We start from the raw sequence: 5615 nt of genomic DNA on the forward strand, positions 1-5615 counted from the left end.
AAGGAGCTGCTGTAACCAAAAGCAGCTGCAACTCCATCGCGCTGGGCTCCCAGGGCACTTGGCACGAGCCTGCCTCTGTCTGGACAAGAGGAGACAAAGCTCTCAGCAAGCAAAGTCCCCACATTTCCCTCCCACTCGTGCTCGTCAGGACCTTCCAGTTCATTCCCCCAAACCCTCGCCCGGTGCCGGCCCTGGGTCAGCCACCGCCGCGTTCGTTCTTTTCCTTCCTCGCAACCCTGGAAGGAAATCAAGGCTGAATTTGCAAAAGTGAGACAAGAAAAGAATGTTCAATTAAAAACACAATATGAGCGGGGCCGGCCCGGGAGAATTAATACAGTTAAAGTAAAAGGCTGGCTGGAGGCTCTGGCAGCGGGAAAGCTTCTATGAAATGAAATGCCATAAACCTCGACCAAGTGGGGAACCATAACGGTGCCAAGACGCAGCACTTAGATATTACTCACCCAGATTGAGTTATTGAGTGGCTATTGCAGTGCGGCCGTAGTGGCAGGACCGAGGCGATCGGGTCCTGAGTAATTAACGGGGCTGTTCGGTGGCATGGGGAAAGGATGGAGGAGAAATTAGGAGCCGGGAGGGCTGGGGCACGGCTCTCTGCCACAAAGCAAACCTCAGCCCAGCTGCCTTCTGCTCACAGATTGTGGTTCCCAAAGAGATGAGGCAGGAGGGGGCTTTTCCAGCTCCTTTGGCCTGTTATAGGGTGAGCCTTCGGGGCTCACATCGGGCTGGAAGAGAGCTGGAGCAGAGCTGGAGCTGCTGGGGCCTCATCTCCAAATTTTGGTTCCCTATGCGCCCTTTGGCAGCTGCTAAGCTCAAAACCAAATTGGTGATGGGGTTGGAGAGGTGTCCAAGTGTTTCTAGGTCGGGGTTGGCACATGTCTGAGCATCCCCAGGTGGATTTATCCCGCAGGGCGCAGCGCTGCTACCGTGGTGCAGAGGCACTGCCCGCGCCGGAGGTGGCACGGCGCCTTCCCCATCGCTCGCTGGCTTGCGCCAAGGCGTGGGGAAGGAGCTGGGGGCAGGCAGAAAAGCAAATCCAGCCCCGCAGCAGGACGTCCACGCGTGGGACGGGCACCCCAGCGCACCCACCCAAGTGCTCCCATCCCCTGCAGCCCCAATCGGTAGCGCAAAGTGGCCCCTGGCGGAGGAGAGGCGCGGTGCAGCGACCTGCGGCGCCCGCAGCAGCCCCGGCAGAGGGCACGCGTGGGCTGCAGAGCCCCCTCCGGGCAGGGGGGCTGCATCCCCCAGCCCTCCCCTGGGCTAAAAGCCCGGCTGGGTTGGAAGCTGCCCTTCCTTGAATCGGCTGTAGACACCTGGAGCATCCCTCCGAGCAGAGCGCGCGTTGATTTTTTTTTTTTTTCCCTCCCCTTAAGGCAATAAAAAGCGGTTCTGCTGAAATGAACTTGGTGGCTTGGTGCACGGAGGAAGCTCCGGAGGTGGGTTATTAAAACATCAGGAAGGACAGACAGACAGACAGACAGACAGACAGGCAGGCAGCAGGAGGCAACCTGGCGGAGGCAATGAGCCATGCTGCTAGGACAGCTCCGGCTGAGCCTCCCCTCCCTCTGCACTGCCGGAGCTGCTCGCCGCTTTGTGGAGGGAGGGAGCCTGCTTTATCCAGGTCAGCGCAGAAGGAAAATGCAGCCGAGCTCCGCTTTCAGAAGTCGTTTTGTCCTGAACAGCGGGACAGAGCTCTGGGAAGAAGGTTCCTGCTGGTGCGGTAAGCGCTCGTCACGGCGCAGCTTTGGCAAGGTTGCTGCAGGTTGTAGCAGCCCCCGGAGGGGAGCCAAAGTACCCCCAGCAGCATTGCCCTGTCCCGAAAACTGCCCAGTACCTCCAAACACCCTGAGGCACAGGGAAGGTACACATCTACCCCGCAGAGCCCCAAGGAACCAGCAGCAGAGCTCACCAGGCACCGTCACGGCGCGTGCCTGCCCCTTGCAAGGGTGCGCAGTGCCCAAAGAGAGCGCTTTGGGTTGCAAAACGCCAGCATTTGGCACAAAGTGCTCTGCTGTCAGTTCCAGACCATGGTGACGTGCCAGCCTGAAAGCCCCCGTGTTCACGTTTCTAAGAAAAAGCCACAATTCTTTACCCTTCTCCCCTCCCTGGCACACTCGGCCGTCCCACGAGGGGGGCGATGCCCGAGACGGAGGCGAGCGGCGCGGAGCTGCCCGTGCAGGAGAAAATCAGCCCTCTGCTACCAACCCCAAATCCCACACCCCTCACATAGCAGCCTGGCCCCGCTATTGTCCCCGGGAGACAAGAACGGGTCCGGAGCAGATATTATTCTGCTGGCTGAGATTCATCACGGCGGTGGCTCGCTCATGGGCATAGAGTCATCAAAGCGCCCGTCAGAGCTAACCCGCGCTGACAGCCGCGCAGCGGGAACAAAGGGGCCATAACACTTATTAATCATATCCCTCCCCACTGAACCCGAGCCATCCATCAGTCGCCTTGGCCTTGTGCTTTGAATTCCCCGAGCTGCCGATCCCATGGCCGTGCCGGTGGGGGACCGGGCAGCGGGACGCGGCGTTGCTGGGACACCGCTCGCCGCCGTTTCCTGTTTCCCCAGATGTCGGCCATGTGTTTCCATAAGACCAGGGCTTGTCCGCGAACCAGATGGAGCCACGGGGCTCTTTCACGGGCGAGGCAGCAGCTGCGGCAGCCCCTCGCGCACAGATGTTGCCCCCTACTCCTGCCTTGGCTGTCCCAGCGGCTCTCCCTTTCCCTGTGCCCAGGCACACAAGCTTCCTCCAGAGTCCCGTTTGTCCCAAACCCACTGGGTGTTTTTCAGCAGCTGCTCAAGGGTTCGGTGCACAAATCCTTCCAGAGCTGAGGGCTCCTGGCCTCGCCTGCCTCCCTGCTGCAGAGCTGGTGCCAGGCAGCAGGAGCCTGCGTGCCCCCCGCTGGGCTGAGCACACCAAATTGTTGGGGACACACAGACACTCCACGCAACGGACGGACACCCCAGCCGTGCATGCTGGCCTCTGTGCTAGCTTGGGAGGAGCAAGAGATGCTTCTGAGAGCCTCCAAACCTCTTGGACATGAGCGGGCACTGCGTCTCCCCTGCAGATCTCCAGCTGAGGGTGGCAGCATGTGTGGCACACACAAACCCACCAAGGAAAACCTCGAGCCTTCCTGAGAAGCTGCAGCTCTGATCCCTCGAAGTTCCAGCCCATCCGCATCAAATAGCCTGAGGTTATCCTGAGCGTGCAAGCACGGGGTCTGATTAAAGCTTTTCAGCACACATATTATTTTTGCTTGCTTTTGGGGGGCTGCGGGGGCGTCCCTTGGCTTCGGAGCCATCCCCTCCACGTGCTCCGGATGCACGCGGAGCTGGGGAAGTGGCACACGCTGCCCCACGGACGGCTCCGGCTCCAGGGAGCGCTGCCAGGGCTGCTGCGGGACCTGCAGAGCGGAGCCAAGGCCACTGGCTCTCCACGCCTCCCTGCTCAGCATCAGAGGCTGCAGGGAGCTCGCAGCTCGTTTTTATCGCACAAAGGAGCTGCCCGATTCCCACTCAGCCATCCGCCTCGCTGTGCGCTTTGTCCTGCCGAAGCCCTTTCAGACCTCGGGCTCGGAGGATGCTCAGCCCCGTGGCCACGCAGGCATGCGGCTCCAGAGCAGGGAAAGCCATGCAGCAGGCTAAGAGAAATCAGAGGTGTCCATGCCTGGACCTGGAGCCGGTTTGCAGTATCCTCTCTTACAGAGAAAGACTTTGGACCTGCCGTTTGAACCACCTGGAAAAGACCTTCAGGATCACCATGTCCAGCCACCACCAGGTCCCATCACTAAGCCACGTCCCTTAGTGCCACGTCCACGCTTCTCCTAAATACCTTGGTGCAAACACCGAGCAGCGCAAGGAAAGGATGCAAAGCAAGACGAGGAGCATGCCCCAGCACCACGCACACGGTCCCCAGCTACCTGCCCATGGAGCAGGGGCACGGGGAGAGGAGAGGAGCCACCCTCACCCCCATTTGGGGTCGGGGCTGGGAGCAGGTGGTTAATTCCCCTCTGGCACAACGCAGCACGGCGACCCAGGCGGCGCTGCTGCCGACCCACGGGCCCCAGGAACATGTTCACAATTTCCAGGTCAGCGGAAGGGAGGAATGGCGATTATTTTTTTTCTGCTCCAGAGGATACGGTTCTCACAGCCCCCTCCACGGGCCAGGAGGGGGATTCACAGCACCGTAATATCCCTGCCGGCGGGGCCGGAGCCCCCCATGTCCCTGCCCCTGCCCTGTGCCCCGCACCAGCAGCCCTGCTGCATGGGTCAGGGCGGATGAAACGTGGGTGCAATGCAAAACGACAGCCCAGCCCAGCACGCCTTGCCCCCAGCTGCCATGGGGATGGGACACGAGGGCATCACATTCCCTCGTCCCAGAACAGCGGGCAGCCAGGGCTGAGGAGCAGAAGGAATTTTCTTAGAAAAGGTATAAAGCGAAGACGAAAATAAGAATTATGCGTTTTCCTCATTTCTCTCTGCTCTTACCCTGACTCTCCTCAGAGCACCTGCTGGTAACGTTGCACCAGGCACTTTCTGAAATGCCCGAGATAGAAATTGCTGCTGCTGGCACCGGGTCAGAGCCCATTCCCCTGCCCCACACCCGTATCCATGGGGCCGGGGCACTTTTACCTCTTCAATCCCCACCTCCAAGGCGAGCAGGATAAGGAGAAGCTGCAAGGAGGGCTCAGGGCTCAGCTCCCAGCTCCTCCCTGCCCCTACCTGCAGGGCTGAGCACCCTCAGCCCTGCGGGGTCCTGGACCCCCAAGGGGTGCTGAGCAAGGACCAGGCAGCACCCCCCCCAATACACCACATTCCCACACTCTCCCTGACGCTCTCTCTCCCCTCCTTAATGAGATTAAGGGAGAATAAATTATGCAGAGCCCACCCCTCTCTCCTCACTCCCCCCCCCCCCCCCCCCCCCAGGGAGGCTGCCCTGCGTGGTTTCTAATTAGCATCATTAATAGGGGTGGGGGCGGCCGTGCTGCCGCGGGGCTGCAACAATCGGAGCTGTCAGCGAGGCCCCCTCGCTCCTCTGAAAGTAGCCCGGGGCTTTTGTCCCCGGGCAGAAGGGAGCCCGGGGCTTAAGACCGCTTTCCTTTTGTGTCGGGCAAGGGGAAGAGGAGGGGAGGCTCTCCTTTCCCTCCTCAGCCCCCTAAATTATTCCTGGGACCACCAGGAGAGGTGATGCCACCAGGGCCCCTCTGGACAGGTGACGGAGCAGCGGCAGCGGGGGTCTGGGGGGGTTTCGGGTGCCCCCATCCTGCATTTTTCCGTGGGATTTTGGGCAGAGGACCGCCGCAAGCAGGTGGCTGTCCCTACGCTTGCAGGGGGTGTCACGGAGCCCCCCGCCGCCCCCCGCCACGGCCCCTAATGAGCAGCAGAAGGGGGCGCATCGGGAGCGGATGTGTTAAGGGTTTCTGGTTCACCGGAGGGAGAAATCCCCACAAAGGAAGGTGTACAAATATTGTGGGAAATCCATTGGCCCCTTAATATTTGATGAAGGCCCGGGCCATTCAGCCGGGGTGAATTCCCCAGCAAGGTCTCATTCAGGCAGCGCCAATGGGAAACTTTTAATTGAGAGGCACTTCATTCA

The 5615-nt window shown here is 60.4% G+C and overlaps 1 long non-coding RNA gene across 1 annotated transcript; it reads right to left on the bottom strand.

Annotated features, from left to right (window-relative positions):
• Window positions 1-555: 555 nt before the first annotated feature.
• LOC310882968 lies at window positions 556-4903 on the bottom strand. The gene is made up of 3 exons (XR_014573250.1): window positions 4652-4903; window positions 4508-4555; window positions 556-3755 (listed from the first exon to the last, which is right to left on the bottom strand). It is a non-coding gene; the product is annotated as an uncharacterized lncRNA (long non-coding RNA).
• Window positions 4904-5615: the final 712 nt, after the last annotated feature.

This window comes from Anser anser, assembly GCF_964211835.1.
Source record: "Anser anser genome assembly, chromosome: 17".
Taxonomy (NCBI): domain Eukaryota; kingdom Metazoa; phylum Chordata; class Aves; order Anseriformes; family Anatidae; genus Anser; species Anser anser.